We start from the raw sequence: 16,866 nt of genomic DNA on the forward strand, positions 1-16,866 counted from the left end.
GGATGAGAGGTGCCTTAATTTAAAATGGTTGAAAATCATAACCCTAAACATTTAGCAGATGCTGTTTTCAGATTACAGTTTTGAAGCCACTGAGAACATAATTCAGGTAGTTACAGTTGACTGCTCTGTGGGCTGTGGATGTCCAATACAAGAAAGCTGAGGCAAAGAACACCTACTCTTTTCCCTTGCATCTCTTCCTGAGACTAGTGTTAGACAAAAGTTCTGTAATTGTATGTACAGGGAGTGCAGAAAGTAGAGGTGAGGGCTTCAGTTATCCTGTAGGCAGAGGCAGATCTGGGGGAGGTGTCAGGGTTCAGTCCCCCCTCTTCCCTCCCCACCCCTTTGGCTGTACATGTGCAGTGACTTTTATGAGCTCCCTGGCTTGTTTGCAGGGCTCCTGCCAGAACTGCCACTTTGGCATGGCTCTGGAACCAAGGAGATGGATGTTGCCAGTACTCACCCGCCCTTTTCTCTTGCCACCCAGTTTGGCAGTGGACAAAGGGTGGGGAATGAGTGGTGGCAGGGTTCACTCCATATGTTCCAGAGCTGCACAAAACCGGTGACTGTGTGAGCATCCATGCCAACAAACCAGTAACTACAAAGAATTCACTGTGTGTCTGCCACATAACCAAAGGGGGGGAGTTGACCCCACTTTCTAATTCCCCACTCCTGTATCCATCCCTGCCACTATGTAAAATGTATTACTATGATGCCTTCAGGCGGTTCAGAGAACTGCTCCTTTGAGTAGATTTGGCAAAGCTAGCTGTGTGCCTGTCCTGTTGGTTTAATACAGCTGTGACCTTTATTTCCCTGGAATGAGTGTGTTTGCTGCTTCATTAGGAGCATGCCAGGCAACAACCAACATTATGCCTAGAAAATGTTTAATGACCCAAATTAAACCTATTTGAACTTGGCAACCATAAACCTTTCATCTCTCAGCATCTCTAAATAAAATCGTTGTACGCTCTATTGAACACAATGAACCAAACTCCCTGGCACTGGTTCTTTACCTTTTCTTCATCAGCTGAAGTTCAAGGCAGCTTTGAGAAACCCAGAGAATAACTGAAAATCACTTAGCCTTCAGTGTGCAATATAGCTCCTGCGATATTCTGACAACTGCCACAAAACCTTTCTCTGGTCTTCCTGAGACCTGCCTAAAACCATCACCCCAAAAATCTTTCATATCTTTAAGAGCAATTGCACATTGGAGAATATACCAAACCATGGTTTTCCAACTCTGTTCCTTGGAATTCTGGGATTGTGTGTTTTGGTCATATGGGGTTCCACAAAGAGACTGGGGGGTACTGGCAGAGTGGGTCAAGGGGCAATGTACTGCCATTGTGGGGCTAGTTTGCCTGGCTCCATATCAGTCCTTAGGACAGGGGTAGGGGTTCTGTGGTAGAAGTGATATGAACAGGTTCCATGACTAGGAAGTTTTGAAAACCACTGTATTAAATAGTATTCAGATACCTAGTTAAAGCCAGATGTTAATATTAGCATTTGTGCATTGAATATGTAGAACTCTGACATACTTCATGTTTTGATACTTGAGGAGAGCTATTAATTAAATATTGTTTGAAAATTGACTTGAGTCTGGGCATGAGAACCAAAGCAGTACAATAAGGGATGAGTCTGTAGTTATTCTTCTAAGTCTTAGCATTGAAGCGTGAAATACAAACAAGCCCAAAACAAATCAGGAACTACTCGTTTTATTACTTTTACCCTATCGGAATGTGAATTCTTAAGACTATAAGTAAGCATCCTTTATTAGTATCTTCAAAAAAGTTTGGTGAGTTTCCAGAGAGCTGAAAAATAATATTAGAAGTTTGCTGTAAGGTTAACATTTCAAATATTTCTTGTTTGTTGAAACAGTACTTCAGAGCAACTCCAAATTTATTTATTCAGCTTTACCATTTAAAAGGCTCATTTTAGTTTAAATAATTTACAGGTCTCCTTATACTGTGCCTCAAAAATGGCTTGGGGTACATGAAAATTTTCATCTTGATCTATTACCTACAACAACATAAACAAATGTTAATGCTAATGTTAATGGTGATAAGAAGAAATAAAAATGATTATTTAAGACAGCAACTTAATCTTTATTTTATCTGGATGGTTACTTTTGAGTATCATTTGTTACTACTGCTAGAGAGAGAAGCTCACTACTGTACAACACCTTTTCAGTAGCTATTTTTCTGAATCAAAGAAAGGAGTTTGCCTCACCAAAATACCTACATTTTTTTTTGTTTAATTAATGAATAGTATTTAAAATCTGAGGTTTCATTGCAATAAGAGTGCTAAAAGATGAAAAGTGTATTTATTTTTATGCATGATATATCCTAAAGAATAACTATATGTACGGATATTATACTAGTAATGAGGGAGCTGCTTCTGCAGGTGATTTTTTTTTTTTTATAGCCAATGACAGAAGTTATTCTTAATAAGAAGTTAGAAGACAGAACTATAAAACTGATTAGTCAAATACAAGTATGAAAAAGCCAAATAGATGTATGAGACAATGATGTCACATCAACTTACAGTTGCTTTCCTCCCTGCTGGATCATTATCAGAAGTCTGTTGTAGTTCTCAAGAAATTATACATAGGGTATGACATTATACAACTTAGAGTTGAGATTCTGTTGCAATTACAGTACATGCCGTATGCACAAAACCACCTATCCTAAAGAGAAGTATATGTCAAAATCGATCAGTTTGCTGTTTAAACATGAGGAAATCATTAGAAATTCGTGCTCCAGAACATAAAACATATACACATTGCAAGTATGTATATACATATTTATGCTTGTATAAGCTGCAGTTTTGAAACAGTCTTTTTGCAATCATATCTAAAATGGAAAACAGATGCTGAAGATTTATTTTCAACTTATGTAGACATCAGAGTTACTTGTTGACTTGCCTTTCTACATCACAATAAAAGAGGAGGAAGCTAATACAAGAACACAAAGAGTTATGTTGGTTCATATTTTCCAATGAAGATCAGCTGTAATCTTCTTTACAAAATATTGTGCTGCTTAGGACTCCCCAAATACTAAAATACATAGAAATCAATAAGTAAAGCATTTAAGCCTGTGCCTCATGGTCAGAGTTGATACTTTGTAGCATTCCATGTCACTTTTATATTGACAACCCAATCTTAACATTGTTGGCTGCTTTGAATTTGCACTATATATCCAAACGCCAGTCCTGAGAAGACTTCAGGTTGCATGCTTGGAATAATGTCATTGATTTTTAGACTAGTTAGCATGTAAAGTTTAGTATGTGCTTTGCAGGATTTGGCTACGGGTCTCCTCGACTTGAGGAGACACCTGGGTGATTTTGTGGGGAGATCACGGGGCCAGTTGCTGTTTTCGTGGGCTGATTGCGGTGTTCCCTCCCATTCTTCTGATTGGCCAGGGGGCCCTGGTGGCCCTGCCCCTTGCTGTTGATGGGTAGCAGGGGCTGTCCGTCATGCGGCTGTGCCCCTTACTACCGATTGGTTGTGCGGGCTTTCTGTCTTGTGGCCCTGTCCTTTCCTGCTGATTGGTTGTGAAAGTTGTCTGTCGTGCAGCCCTGCCCCTTGCCGCTGATTGGTAGAGAGGTGTGGGGTTGCAAAACAGGCAGCCCCCTCAGCCAATCAGCGGTCCGTTAACCTGGCAGCCATCTTGGGCTCCCCTTCATACTTGTAGCCCCTCTCCCCCTGCCTCCCTCGTGGGCCATGTGGCTGGGACACTGTGCCATGAGGACTGCTGGCTACCCTGGGGAGCCAGCATGTTATTTTCAGTAAGTTTGGGGGTTTTTTGTAGATTTCACAGCTGTTGTCCCATTTCACAGACAGTGCCAGATTTCATGATTTCTGCAAAATTGTGATTTTGGTAGGTCCCTGTTTGGACCTAGATGTGTGGTAGAGTTTTATGCTGGTAAGTAATATCTTGGTATACGAGTAAAAATTACAGTGTGACGTGTGCTCCCTCCTGCTTCACAAAATGATGATACCATAATCCTTTTGCATAGATGGCATCTTTGTACGTAGCTTATATTGATACAAACATTGCTTATATAGAATGCATTATATTTAATATAAACCTTATATGAGCAGATTGTTGCTTATTCATTATGTCTACTACAACAGAATTCTGTTTCCTCGCATCCAAATGCTCTTTAAAAATGTTAAAATCTTAAATCACTAATAATACACAAAGAGCCCTAAACATTAGAAGGTGTTTTTTTCAGGGCAGGTATGTGTGTGGGTGGAGGGGTCCTCATTTTTATTCTTCTTCCTCCTCCCTTAGATTTATGTCAGGATTCTTTATCATCTTTGAATGCATTCCTTGTTCAGAGAAGTTGGTTTCACTGGATGGATAAAACTTTCTTTACCTGTTTTGTTACATAACATTATAATACAGTCAATGCTCTCAGCAGAAACAGAAGTGAATTAACTGTAAAAATTTGAATGTCAAGGGAGGCAATACTGTTCTTCACTTTCTCTGAAACCACCACATCCAACTGATACAGTAGTAAATGTTTCTTTTGTCTCTAGCCATAGTAGTTTTTTGCTCCTGTGATTGTCATTTTTTGCTGCTTTGATTGTCGTTACTGTTAACTTACTTATTTTTTTTACTGTGTGCTTTTTGGTTTGTGATTTAGTTTTGGAGTTTTGCATCGGGGTCCTGCTCTTCTGCAAATACTTCTTTACCTGCCTTGCCTTCAGTTTCATAGCCTCTCTGGCTAACAGCAGTTTCTTTTTCAACATTTACTACTCCTGGGAAGATTATGACTATAATAATATAAACCAGCTAGATTTTTGCAATTTTGCTGCTCACTTGCTTGCTAGTACTATAACAACAACAATAACTGTGTCGGTAGATAAAGACTTGAAGAAGGTGTTAAAGGCTTCCTATCAGTTCACATTTTGGAAGGTTATTGTTACCAGTATAATTTTCACAATATCTTTACATATGTTTTTATTTAAATTGAATAATGTGATAGTATAGTTCACTAGTTTTGGAAAGTCATAACATCTACTGATTTTAGCAGTCCTCTGTAGCTAGTTCAGGGTACTTCCAGTGTGCAAGGAGAGAAGGGCACTGGAGGAGTAGGCCAGGATTGTTCTTTAATGAAGTGCTGGTTGTGGGTCCCATACCCATGTTTAAGGCTTCATTTAATGTTCCATTTAAACAAGAAACTTAAAAATTTTTTGAAAATAAGGAATTTAGAGACCAAGTAACTGGTAAAACATGGTGATGACTTCAGTTATCTCTGTACAAACTCTTTCTGTTTCCCATTTCAACTGTTTACAGATGCATAGACCTATAGAAGAACACTTTAGGGCACACAGGCCGCATCCACACAGACGGGCGTATGTTTGCAGCAGCACAAATAGTGGGACACAGATTAGTGCTGCTACTTTGTGCTGCAGTGCACACCCTTGCTCATGCGGTTTGTAGTGAGATATATATTGTCCTGTTGCAGGGGGGACTGGCTGGGGTACAGAGTGCCTCAGTGTAGGGCTAGCCAGCAGGCAGCCCCCACACTGGGCACCTTGTGTCCCAGGCAGCCAGGGAATAGTACATGGGGACACACTGTAGAGCCTCCACACTGAGGCACCCTGTGCCCCAGGCAGCCAAGGAGTGGCATGTAGAGCTGGGGAGTAGCTGGCTGGGGTGCAGTGTACCATGAGAAAAGGGGGGCTCTGCAGCATGCGGCGATGGGAGCAGACAGCACAAGGCTGTGCCACTCCCTGGCTGGTTGGGGCCAGGATGCTTCAGCGTGGGGGCTGCAGCGCACAGAGGTGGGAGAGCAGGCAGTCCTGGGCTGCCTGCTTCCCTGTCCCCGTGTTTGTCCTGGCAGAATGCACTTTGGTGTGCTTTGCGCCACCTTTTCTTTTCTGGGTTCTTTTTTTGCTATCAAGAAATCCTGGTCGCCTACAGTGTTTTAAGAGGGGCCTTCCTTAGGAGGGCTTTGGGCAGTGTAAACACACCCTGACCCTAAGCTTCTGCCCTGTTAGTATTTGGTTAATTCCAGTATGGAAAAAGGAATTCCAGTTCATTTTGGCCTTGAAGATCGTGAGAAACTTGCTCTTAAAGCAGAGAGGGCATGGACTCTGGATTATAGCATTATAATGTTAAGAACATTGCAGTTTTCAGAAACTGCTCTAAAAAGATTATTTAAAAAAAAAAAAAAAGTGAAAAAAAATGGGTAGTGATTTGAGGATTAAGCTTAATCCTCTGGCACTTACATAGGCAGAATGAGTGACTCTTGTGATCTTGTCCCATTGCAAGAGAAAGATGCATATTTCATCCATGGGGGTAGAAAAGTTAGCGTTACCAACTTTTCTGAAGTAGAGGAGAGAACTACCTTGGCTTCAGAGGTATTTCTCAGCTACAAGGAGAATAGATTGCCATATGCCTTGGTCTTGTTTTCCAAAGGCTAGGACATCTTTGTGTTTGAATTAGTATTCTTAACATTACTTACTTTGGCCATTGATTAGCTATAACTATGCTGAACACAACTGAAAGCAGCATCTAATTAGAAGGATACCATGAAGTTATAGTGGGTACATCAGTGAGATTAAGGTCATAAACCGATTCAGGCCTGTTGTTTAATTTTTTTGTTTTTCCCTTCTTTTTTTTAAAGATTTTTTTCAATAAGCAAACGTAAGGTTCTTCTCAAACATTTCAGCAATCATTTAACTAAAAAGTGTGGACAGTCCGGACACTGGTTTCTTGACTCCAAATGTATTGTTTCAGTGCTCTTTGTTTGCTTCCAAGTATACTCCAGAAGAGTCTTTGCATTGGCTTCTATTTGTCAGCAGATACCTTCTTTGGAAAAGGTACCTATTAAGTGTGTTGTTAAAAGCCAGAAATCTTACAGGCAGCTAGAATAAAGAGAGACTAAACAAAGAAAAAACAATTTACTATGAAATTAAGGTACTTTAAGTGCCAATATAACCTGGAGAACGACAAGTACTACTCTTGGTAACCATAGCAAAGGAGGCTTCTAACTCGCAATTATGACTCTGGAGGAAGGAAGGAATTTGCAAAATTTAATAAATTAGCTCTAATTCTAATCTTGACTTCAGAATAATGACAAATATGAATGTAAAGGAATTGCATACTATTAATAGAGAGTTGGCTGCTTCGTTTATTTGATGGCCAAAACTGCATCACAAGTTAAGAGGCAATTTTCTCTATTTAGTTGAGAGCGAAGAATGTGATGGTTTATACATGATATGGGATGTATACTATATACAATTCAAATGCCTTTGGACAACAGAACCTTTCATGTAATTGGAGAGCTCTTGGAAGTCTATGATTAGAGAGTATCACTTAGATTCTCCAAAGCCAGGCAGAACATCAGGCATCCTGTGGAGTTTAGTTACTTGTAAATTTGTGTGCTTCAGGTTGGAATTAACATCTGTCGGCAGACAGTATACTGCTGCTGCCCATGTTTCATGTGCTCACTGGATAGAGGACTACCATCTCTAAGAACAACATTGTGGGACTTGCAGCTTAGTTTATAAACACATTCTTCTAAAAGGAAAACAGGTTGGAATTTTCTTTTCAGTTTAAGTTTTCTAAAATTAAGTTTTCAGTACAATCCAGAATCTATTTCATGATCCAAAATAAACTAATAAATAAAACTGAGACATTTGCATTGTGAGGGGAGAGAAGGGGTAGTCCTCAAGAACTCAATCTGATAGTTTGAAGACATTTTTTGGAGACTGATTGCATGGTATAGACTTTCCTCCTCCTTTCTAGCTGAAAGAAACAAAACAGAAGAAAGGGGCAAAATGGTATTATTAACTTTTCAGAAAGGAGAAACACTCATTACAGACAGCTAAAAATATACCAGTACTACTCTTCTGTGCATTTGCACAAGTTGTAGTACCAAAACGTATGTGAAAGATGTGTTCTTCTGACTAAATTATTCTACCTTTTGCAATAAAGAATGTTCCATTCCAGCATATTACCAGTTATGATACATGCCTACATATATGTTGCCCTGAATATGTACAGCTTTTGGTAAACTGGTGTTTCTAATCACCCCTGACTATGCTATGTTGGGTAGGAGCTATATTCTGAATTCATTTCTACAAGCATTTAGTTTATTGCTGGATTTGGAGACTATGAAATTCTGCTTCTGTTTTAAATGAGAGTTTTACTTTATACCTAAGGGGGGGGGGGGTTGAGTTTTCACTGTAAATATTTTATTATAGGATTACCAGTAAAATAAAACATAGCTTTTTGTTCCCATTAATTCCTGAGAAAATCGTTAAAATAAAAGAAAACAAAGTTACTCTTTTGGGGAAAAAAAGCACTTTGTTCATACAGAAGACATAGCAGGGTGGCATCTTAAAGACATTAGAGACATATTCAGAAAAGCAGGAACTTTCACAAGCAACAGCCTACTTTCTGAATTACTTGATATCTAAGGTGCCACCCTGTTCTGCCTTCCTTCTTCCTAACTTTGGACTGATGTAGATAACTACCTCTCTACTTTGTTCATAGACATTTTTGTGAAATAGAAGATCATGTGCTTGAAGGAAGATGGAAAGTGGCATGTTCTACAGGAAACATTTGTGCAGTTCCTTCCTCTCTAACTTGAATTCTAATGCTTTCCTCACTTTGTTCAATTCAAGGGCTTAGTTTACATGCGCTAAAATAAACAGAATAGCACCTGCAGCTTACATAAATGGGAACATCTTGAAGTAGCTGAGCAAACAAATGAAATCATAAAGTAATTTAACCTTTTAGGAATGCTTCAAGAAATTTCTACCAGTGCTAATTTAAAAACAGGGGTTATAGGAAGGCTAAAAGACAAAGAAAAAGGTATAATAGAGTATGCCGAAAGCTGTGAATCAAATTAATCAGTTTTTTGAATTGCTAGAGATCCTCTTCAAAAAAAAAAAGTCTAATATTTTTCCTCATTGATTTTTCTGTTTATAGACATGCCTGTAAAGCACACAAGATGCTGAAAATATTAAAGACTTGATATTTTTGCTTCTACAAAGTTATTCTGGATAATTTAAAGGTACATTATATTTGGGAGAATAATGTATAAACATTTTGTTCCACACCAGTATTTTTTCAAAACACATTTTAATATTTTTGTAAAATTCAATAGACTTTTTTTTCTTTAACTGAATGCCTGAGTATATTTGAATATATGGTGTAAATGGGTGTTGTGTTAGAGCCTTTGCTGCCCCTAAATGTACAAGTAATAGCTGTAAAAAGGCCTGTATTATTTTATCAGTAATCAATTTTAAAAGTGCACCTTTTCATTCTCTTATAGGACTTTAAACTCATACCAATTTCTTGAACAAGTTTCTTGATTTTTTGCAATACCTTGTGCTGTAGAACCATGTGGAGATATAAATTAAGGCAGCATATCTAGCATTGTCTACTCACAAACCATAACAATAGGAAGTATATTACAGTTTGATTCCGATTATCTGAGTTTTTGGTGCTAATTTACAAACCATTTTAAGCCTCTGTATGCCAAATGTACCAGAGAGACCATTTCTCTTGTCATCTGTTAGTGCAAGAGTTGTACCCCTGGAGATAATATTCTTTTATTTTTGAGAGAGAAGTTCCTGACTGAAGTTGACTTTCTCAACATGTCTGTCCAACCACCAGTTTACTAGGTTTGTGTTCAATAAGCCATTTAAACAAGTGACTTGTATCAGGAGGGGATTGATTGGCCTTAGTGAGAGTGTTGAGCCTTTATTTCTTTCTTTTATATTTGTAAGGTTCTCTAGAGCCTCATACTGGTGCTTTGCTTGCTTGCTTGCTTGCTCACACACTGTGTGTGTGTGTGTGTGTGTGTGTGTGTAATTAAAATGGTTATATTTCTCTGTGATGATAGGTGAACAGAAATAAATATTATCTAAGGAACACAGATCTCAATTTAGAGCATTTTATTAAACAAAGTTACAAAAAGCATTAAAGTTAACATGCTGAATCTTGCCAACATAAGCTATTGCTTTTTCCAAAGATTAGTTTATTGATTTCAAATATGGAAATTATCCTATTTGTAAAAGTTTGAATGTTTTAATAAGTCTTCAACTGCTCCACTCTATTGTTTGTATAAAAGGGACAGTAACATGAGGCTGTAAAAATGTAACCACAGTAACTCAAATTAAATTATTTGGTCTTTGCATCTTTTATTTATATGATCATGGTACTTGTGCCACAAGTTTCCAGAACTTGGATGATCTGCAAGGTCCCTTCCAGACCCGATGATCTGTGAGGTCCCTTCCAGCCTCTAACAACCTATGAAAAACCTTGAAAGCAGTGGTCCAATGGGACCATTTATCCCCTCTCCTCTACCCTTTATACTTTTAGAAGTCTTCAGGGGTTGAGTAGTTTAACCTACCCTTCAGGGCCATCAGAGGTGCCATGAATGAAGAAGACAGGGTGTTAAACATACAGCCCATAAATGTGGCTCCTCTGGCCTGTGGGCTTCTCTGTGGCCAGACAGTACCCCTCAAGATCTGGCCTCTTGATGCTTCTTGCTGTGGGCTCCTAGAGCTGCTGTGCTGGCAGTACCTACGCGATTAATGCCACCCCACCCTTGGTTGCTGCCAATTGCTGTTTGGCATGTAAATCTATAGTTGGGGGTGTGAGCAGCAGTGCCGTTAACTTCCTCATGCTGGCCACACTGACACACACAGGCTCTGGGAGCTGCAATGAGAAGCCCCATGGGTTAGATGTGGCCCACTAACATATTTTGAGTTTGACTCCCCTGAATTAAGACATTGGTATTGCTTTCCTTGTTGTTTCTCTTCTTAAAGAAGGTGCCCATCTGTCATGGAATCTACTGCGGTAGCAGAAGCAGATTTAGGCAGGCTCGTTGACAACTGTGGATGGGGACGGTTTTTCAGCTCTGATTGGCTTAGTCAGGTTATTTTGAAGTTAACCAATCAATTGCGACAAATGATTTAGCCAGTCACTTGTCCTTATTGACTTATTCAATCAGTTAAGTCAATAAGGACAAGTGCCGAGTCCTGCACATAGGGCGGAGCAGGCCGGGGACTGACTGGCTAAGCAGCAGCTCTACAGAAAAGGACCCGAGGGTTACAGTGAACAGTAAGCTGAATGTGAGCCAACAGTGTGCTCTTGTTGCTAAGAACACTAATTACATACTGGGCGGCATTAGTAGGAGTGTTGCCAGCAGATTGAGGAAAATGATTTTTCCCCTGTATTTGGTACTGGTGAGGGAACTCCATCTGGAGTTCTGGGTCCAGTTTTGGGGCCAACACCACAGAAAGGATGTGGGGGGCAGTGAAAATGATTAGGGGGCTGGGGCACATAACTTCTGAGAACAGGCTGAGGGACCTGGGCTTATTTAGACCAGAGAAGAGAAGACTGAGAGGGGATTTAATAACAACCTTCAACTAGCTGAAGGGTGGTTCGAAAGAGGATGGAGCTAGACTGTTCTCAGTGGTGGCAGATGACAGAACAAGGAGCAATGGTTTTAAGTTGCGGCAAGTGAAGTTTTAGATTAGATAGTAGGAAAAGCTTTCTCAGAAGGAGGGTAGTAAAACACTGGAACAGGTTATCTAGAGAGGTTGCGAACTCTCCATCCTTGGCAGTTTTTAAGACCTGGCTAGACAAAGCCTTGTTTGGGATGATCTAGTGGGAGCTGGTCCTGCTTGGAGCAGGGGGGTGGAACAGATGACCTTCTGAGATCTCTTCCAACCCTTATTTTCTATGATTCTGTGATCTGTAAGTATAACAGCAGTGTAGGGTTCTAGGAAGCCTTGCTTGTTTCTTCTGAGAGTTAAATCTAGCTTTCAAAGTCAGCAAAGCCTGGATTCGTAACAAAAGATGGGTTTGAACAACAAAAAAAAAGAATCAAGATTTGTCTGTGGAATATGGATCCATGACTGATACACCTGGAGACAGGGCCAGGTACCAAACCTGCATCTGAATATGGCAGACAGGCACAGATCCAGGATCAGAGTTTGGATTGGAATTTGAGAGCCAACCATGGACAACCAAGCCCAATTACCAGTAAAGAATCTGATTGTATGGGGGTGAGCCTGAGGATATGATACCTTTGAGCATGGCAGAGTCACTTTTTAGTGATCTTGCACTATGAAGGGCTGGATCTATGTATATCCATGTAATTTGGTACTGCATTTCCAATACCATGATCTCTGCAAAATTCCTTTTCTGAGTGATTCTGGGCCTATTTTAGTGGCATGAGCAGGTAGGTCCAGCATAAAAATCTTCACAATATTGGAAAGGAGTAATTAATCCTGGCTTCTGATTTGATCAGTGACAGTGGTGAGGGCGGCATTAACTTCCTAGGTGTTGGCTATGCAAGCACAGCAGCTCTCGGAGCTCACAGCAAGAAGCACCACATTTACAGGAATGTGTTAACTATGTGCTTCCTCTTTGACAATTTTCAGAGGCAAGCTCTCTTTGCATATGTTTTCTAGAGAGGATTTTTCCAGTTTAGATGCTCCATCTGCCCCCTAAAATAAGAATAGAGGTATAGACCCAATTATAGGCTCTTGCTGTCAGAATTACTGGAAGCCAATTTAGCCAGTTCTGAAGCTGTTGTCTCCTTTCATTCTATACAGACCTCTTGCAGTTTTCTTGGTCTCTCAGCCCATCCCTAACAGCAGAAATTCAGCCATTCAGGACCAGGGTTATTGGAATTCTGACAGTCTGATGGCTTAAAGAAAACCTGATTAAATCAAAAGTTTTTTGAAGCTGTAAGAATGCTGTTCTTAGTTTGTGGCTCTGCATCAAATTCCTAGAGATAAAGGCAGTTTCTCTGACGTGAAAGACTTCTCCTTTTATAAAATTTAAATCTGTTGAAATTCTGCTGGAAGCATTATGACAATGCATTGAACAGATTTTCTGGAAGTAGGTGGCATGCTTTTATAAGGACCAGGAGGCCCTTCCTTTAGCCCTGCTTGCCACACCGAGGGAACAGTGGATATAAGAAAGAGGAAGCTCAGCAGGAAGAGAGTAGCCGGGGGGCGCGGATGACAAATAAGCTAGTTTTAGAGGGAGCTCCCCCTTGAAGGGTTATTACAACCTACAGATGCTATTGAGAGCTACTTTAAGTGCTACCCTAAGAGTAGGGAGAGACTGTTAGAGAATTAGATGTGTAGTCAACATCAAACCACCAAATTGAAATGGTAGTTGATGTAAAAGAGGAAATTAAGGTAGGCATACTGAAACATAATAGAAAAGGCACCAACGGGCAAAGTTAATAAGAATATTGTAGTGCTTCCTGCAGCAAGAGCAGGAATTGCTCTACATAAGTGGTACTCAATATTTTGGCTCTGTGGTCCATATGGTTAATGTGGAGCCATCTGTGAGCAGGACTGGGCCTCATGCATACTGGGATCAGGCCTCAAGCCCCCATACCACCTCCACCTGGTCTCATAAGCTTTCAAGTTGGCAGGGCCAGATGGAATGCACCCTAGGGTACTGAGAGAATTGGCTAAGGTAAGTTCAGAGCAATAGATTATCCTTTCTTAGAATTTGTGGAGGTCAGATGTGGTCTTAGGTGTGGAAAAGGGCAAATATAGTATCCCTTTTTTAAGAAAGGGAAAAAGGAGAATCCAAGGAACTGCAGACCAGACAGTCTAACTTCAATATCTAGAAAGATCATGGAGCAGGTCCTCAAGGAATCTATTATCAAGCACCTGGAAGAGAACAAAGTGATGAGGAGCAGCTAGCATGGATTGACTAAGAGCAATTCATGCCTGACCAACCCAATTTCCTTCTATGAAAAGGTAACAGGCTCTGTGAATCAGTGGTGTCAGACTGTAGTCTTGAACCTGAGGTATCTGCCTGGAAAAATTGCTTATCCATGCCTGCCACCCCATGAGTAGTCACCCAGGCTAGTCGAGGCTGAAGTCTTCAGTAGGATGCAACCCTTTGTCCTCTCCCTGGCACTGGAGTGGCTGGCCAGCGTCAGCTGACCCTGGATTTTTTTCCCCTGTATAAGCCCCTGACCCAGAACAGGAATTGTCCAGGCAACAGGCATCAACCTATGTGGCATTGGTCAGGCTGCAGTTGGAGTACTGTGTCCGGTTTTGGGCACTGCACTTCAAGAGGGATGAGGAGAATCTGGGGAGGGTTCAGAGGAGGGCCACTGGTATGATTAGTGGCCTCCATGCAAGACCTTACGAGGGGAGGTTGAGGGATCTGGATCTCTGCAGCCTTCACAAGAGATGGCTGAGGGGTGACCTTGTAGCCGCCTATAAGTTTATCAAGGGAGGACAACACAGAATTGGAGATGCGCTATTTACCAGGGCACCCCTAGGAGTAACTAGGTATAATGGGTACAAACTAGTGGAGAGTAAATTCAGGTTAGACAGTAGGAAGAAATTTTTCACAGTAAGGCTGGCCAGAATCTGGAATGGGCTGCCAGGGGAGGTGGTACTCACCTAACTTGGTGGTCTTCAAGAGGAGGCTAGATAGACACCTGGCTGGGGTCATATGACCTCAGTGCTTTTTCCTACCTGGAGCAGGGGGTCGGACCTGATGATCCTTTGTGGTCCCTTGTCACTCTACAATCTATGAATCCAACCTTAAACTGCTTTGTTGTTCCCTCTGACTTGCTCCTCAACTCCTGTTTCTGTGTGATCTCTTGGTTTCTTGACTCGGCTTGCTCCTCGGCTCTGCTCTCTGTGTGATCTTTTGGCTTTTTGAGTCAGCTGCCCCAGTTAATTCAGTGAGCTTCAGTTCAAGCACCCCCACTGCCACTTTTAAGCACTGGGACACTGCTCCCCTGGATGAGCCACCTACAGTTCTATCCTGCTTCCTGCCCTGGTCCTGGGTCCCATTTACAGCCCTGGCTGGGCAGTGCCCCCAGCCTCTGCCCCATGCCCCTTCCCCTCCACAGACTTACCTGCAGGGTGTTGCTCTCCATACTACCTGGCTGCATTCCTGTAAAGTGGTTATCGTATTGGTCTCAGCCGATATGGCTGGTTAATAATCAACTATCAGTATCATTCAAGAAAATCTTTATCAGTGCACCCCTATCCAATTCTCCTTCATTGAGGCTATGTGGCTGTCATTAGGGACCACCTCTGTTCACTGAAGGGGAGGCCTGGTACATCACAGGAAATGTTCTAACCAGGGAACCTGGCACGTAGAGCAAACAGAAGCACAAGGTGCCCCAGCTGAAAATTCCATGAGACACTGGGGAGGCACACCAGAATATAATCTTTTCATGGAGAGAAAAATTGAATGCCAAAAGTCCAATTCTCTATTTTCAAACTAGTCTTCCTTAGATCATAAAAACCTGTGATAAAATGTACTATCCTGCATCAGAATCCTTAGACACCCCTATATGGCATCTTGTGTAAAAACCAGTAGCGAGTCTTGAGTGAAACAATTCAAGAAGTCTTGAGGTGAAAAATCAGAGGGAGCCTGAGAGAGACTCCCAGGCTCCTACAGAGCAGAAAAGTAGGACTTCAGTTGGGTTCAAGAAAGGATGGAAGTGGCTGCCTTGTTTTCATACTGAGTGGTGCCCTGAGTCTTGCACGTTCCTGGTTGCTGGCCAAGATGTAGGGCCAGCTCATCAGTTGGCTTATCTGCAAGCAGCAGCCTAGGCCATCTGCTGTTGTACATCCGTCACTTCCCAGTCTACATCAGTGAGCCAGTTCAGTAGAGTGCACCAACTCTAATTCTGCTGACCAAACTGGCCTGCTTTTTATCACTGTCCGGAGGTGAGCAGTTTTCTGTAGTTTTCAGCAATTTGCAGTTGCTACAATACAGATATGTTTATGGTGATGTGTAAAGCTCCTCATAATGTGTCTTACAGCTATCTGCCAACCATTAATAGTGTTTCTTCTCGGTATTGCCCATTTTTAGTTGACTTTTTTTGTAGAACTGTCTGTATGTTTTATATCTTAGCTGGTGTTCATGTCACTTTTTATCAACTAGGATACAGCATTTTATCATTTTAACAGTGGTTTAACTAATTTTACATTTCAGATTGTAATGAGTTTTGGTTTCAGAGTTCACATAGCTATTACAACTCTTATTTTGCATAATATGAGAAATATTGTATTTATGTGAAAGAACTAATGCATTTTGCAGAAAAAAATAAAACAGTTTCAGAAATTACAAAGAAAACCACAGACAGCTTTGAGTTGTCTTGCTCTGTGGCATTGATTTAGTCATCTCTGGGGGAAAAAATGTGACAGCATAGCACAATTGGATGGGGAATAGGAAGGCTTCTGAACTTCTTTCAATTGGCTTTTTCATGGAAAGACTCAAACCTAGCTGTTCTGATGCACTGGGGACTAGGCAGTAAGGATTAAGAAATTTGAAGTTTAAGAAAATAAATATACTTATAAAAGATGCTGTCAGCTTAATATTCATGAGCATGGTCAATCAAAAAAGCTGCATTTAGAAAATTTAAGTTTTGTCTAAACTCAGTTTAAGGGAGCAGTTTATTTTGTACAGGAAGACCCATTTAAGTCCGTCTTGCATATAAGATAATAGGACTGGAAGGTAACTCAAGGTCATCTAGTCCAACCCCCTGCTCAAGGCAAGACCATCCTTGACTAAACCATCTCAGCCAAGTGTCTGATTAATCTGCTTTTGAAAGTTTCCAAGGATGGAGATTCCACAACTTCTCTAGGTTCTGGGGCGGTGTGTTGATTAACTTCTGGAGCTGTCTATGTCTGTTATGTTGAACTCAATGTTCAGCTGTGCTAAAACTTGATCCAAAGAATGATTGTTTTTTCCTGCGTTATTTATTTACATACTTTTATACTCATTTTAAATAAATGCAGTTTAAAGACTTTAGAAAATATTGCCAACCCTAATTATTTAGTGTGTTACAGTATTTCTGATTTTCTTTGTGCTAGATGTAGAAAGCATC

General features: G+C 40.8%; 1 protein-coding gene across 1 annotated transcript in view; it reads left to right on the forward strand.

Annotated features, from left to right (window-relative positions):
* The first annotated feature begins 8,994 nt into the window (after positions 1 to 8,994).
* MKL2 (MKL1/myocardin like 2) overlaps positions 8,995 to 16,866 on the forward strand; it is a 180,338-nt gene continuing 172,466 nt past the window's right edge. The window contains exon 1 of the mRNA XM_019507428.1: positions 8,995 to 9,030. The gene's annotated coding sequence lies outside the window, so the exon portion shown is untranslated. The remainder of the gene's footprint in view (positions 9,031 to 16,866) is intronic.

The sequence above is a fragment of the Gavialis gangeticus genome, unplaced genomic scaffold (assembly GCF_001723915.1).
Source record: "Gavialis gangeticus isolate Ggan-Ray unplaced genomic scaffold, GavGan_comp1, whole genome shotgun sequence".
Taxonomy (NCBI): Eukaryota; Metazoa; Chordata; order Crocodylia; family Gavialidae; genus Gavialis; species Gavialis gangeticus.